General features: G+C 31.1%; 1 protein-coding gene across 1 annotated transcript in view; it reads right to left on the reverse strand.

Moving 5' to 3' along the window:
* LOC117180106 (paired mesoderm homeobox protein 2-like) overlaps nt 1-2,547 on the reverse strand; it is a 26,574-nt gene that overhangs the window by 1,756 nt on the left and 22,271 nt on the right. The gene's annotated exons all lie outside the window — the stretch shown is intronic.

Below are 2,547 nucleotides of genomic sequence, written 5' to 3' on the forward strand. Positions count from 1 at the left end.
CCCCTACGCATTAAACCCCATTCCAATATTTGGGGGGGGGGGGTGAGGTGTACATAAAATGAGTCGATCAGCGAATTCCTACCAAAATATCGTTCTGCCGTAGTAACACCATCATTTTTTGCGTCTAAAAGCTTAGTTTTAGTAAGTCGTCAAAATTGTTCAAAAAACGTAAAATTGACAATATTTGAACGCTTGACACATCATTAAAATTTTTTTGGGAGAAAACAAAATAACAGCTGTTTTCTTTCGTTCAAGCTGAAGAAATTTCAGATTCAACATATTAAACTTTTTTCAAAATGTGTGCATGGGATCCAATCCAAAATTGAGCAAAAAATTGCTAGTAGCCATGCTAGACATTACAAAATTTGGCGGGATTGAATGAATAAACAAACACGTTTCAAATTACGAGGTAATGAAGATTGATGGTTTAATGTTATTCCGCCAAGTTTGTTAATGTTTACAATGTTTTTAAAAGATTTATATTAAACATTTCCATAGGGTAGATCGGAGCAGGACCGATTAGTTAACATTCATTCCTCTATAAAATGTTAATAAGACGTGGATGTCAACAATTTTTTTAATATTCCGAGTCCCACATTATTGTATATGATATTTTTATACGCATTAATTATCCTCATAAAACAATTATTTTATAATTTGATTATTTCTAACCAGCTGCATTTCGTCGGTCATGCTACGCGTGTCGGCGCAAGACCGACTTAGGTTTCTTTATGAAATAGAAATATCTTAGGATGTGAACATACTGTATGGTCCAATTCCGCAGTATCTTATGCATTGAACAATTTTTAAACATAATATGCAGGAAGAAATATAAGTTCGTTTTCTTAACATTCTTTTCCTATTTGTTGACTTTCTGCTAGGTGCAGACAACTTGGATTAAGTTTAACTTTTATAATTACTTAATAGAATAATATTTCATCTACCAGTAGATCCATTTTTTATTCTTTAATAATTTCCATTATGATGTTTCAAGAGTTATATTCCTGCCAACGAATGTTTCATTCTTTAAGTTGTTAAAACTGTTTTCTGCGTCCTTTTTCTTTTAGAACGTAAATTTTCAAGGTGTAGATTTAGAGCACTATGTATCTAATAAAATGGTACACTAGATATAAGTAGGAATTCAAATGATTGAAATAGCAATATTATTTGCAAAGTCGGTCTCCTGTGCACTCTACTCTATTATAGTACCTATATTATACAAACAAATTCCCAAAATATGTTACTATAAATATTTTTACATTCTTATCAGTGGAGGTATTAGATTTGTATAAAATTGGATCCGATAACTTTCGAAAGAATTGACTGATTCAATTCCTGGTACTTAAAAAGACGAACAATTTATCCTAATGAATTTTCCGATAAAGACAAAATACCAGAGTTACAGAATTTACAAAATTGAAAAAAAAAACAATTAAAATCTTAGGCCAAACAAAGTACGACATAAAAAAAATAAAGAGAAAAATGTTACTTTTTAAACACCGTAATAGATTATCATAAGAACTTTTTGAATTTTTCTTTTAAAATCGAACAAAAGATGAGAAAACAGAAAATTATGCACCCAAGTAAGATCAAATTTGCTATCAGTTGTTGATACGTAGGATACTTAGGTTTTGTTTTCTTCGTAACAAAACAGAACGAGAATATTGTAATAAACAAAAAATTTATTCTTTTTTTTTTGAGGCAATGCAAAAATCATGAATTTTAACCTTCAAGCGCCTCGTTTAGCGAACGAATTTCAAGCTACGGAAAGCTTTCAGTGAGAAAGTTGTTCATTAAGGTTCAAAGAAGTTTTCTGGAAAGTCTTAGATCAATTGGATTAATAGTTCAAAAATTATGAATGTTTTAAAATCCAAGCGGTAATCTTGATGCTGCCCAAAAACGTGCCTGGCCGGCTACGTACGCGCTGCAGCGAACGACGTGAAGGTCAAGTCATTCTTACCAAAACAAATGCACAACAGTAACTCCAGATATTATCATTATAATAATTTATTTATTAAACATTTAACATATAATATTATGCATATTATTGAACAAGAATAAATTAATCAAACAATATTTTATTAGAAACTACTTTTAGTCATTTTCGTCACACTCTTCAGTTTCTTCGGCATCTGGATTCTGAGTTTGTACTTTTAAAAAATATGATTCGAAAAATTCTTTTCCTTCAGCGATTAAATACTGGAAGAGATTTTTTACATCCTTTATTTTGGCAGCTTTTAATCCAATTCGGGGCGTAGGACTTTTCGAAAGATTTTCTAGTTTAAGCGTAGGTTTAAAGAAAAAAGTGTTTGGATTTTGCAACTCATAGTTGTCAAAAACATCCACTTTTCCATCAGGAAAAACATGCAAAACGAACGCTTTGCTCATTTGGAAATTTTCTGGCTTTCGCATTTTGCCTTTGAAACATTTTTCAAAATCCTGAAAAAGATCTTCACACTTCTCGACCATTGTGAATGAAGGTGAACGAGCATTGCGAATCATTTCTACATATTCAGCTTCAGTTTCAATTCGTTCTAATTTTTTCAG

The sequence above is a fragment of the Belonocnema kinseyi genome, chromosome 9 (genome assembly GCF_010883055.1).
Source record: "Belonocnema kinseyi isolate 2016_QV_RU_SX_M_011 chromosome 9, B_treatae_v1, whole genome shotgun sequence".
NCBI lineage: Eukaryota > Metazoa > Arthropoda > Insecta > Hymenoptera > Cynipidae > Belonocnema > Belonocnema kinseyi.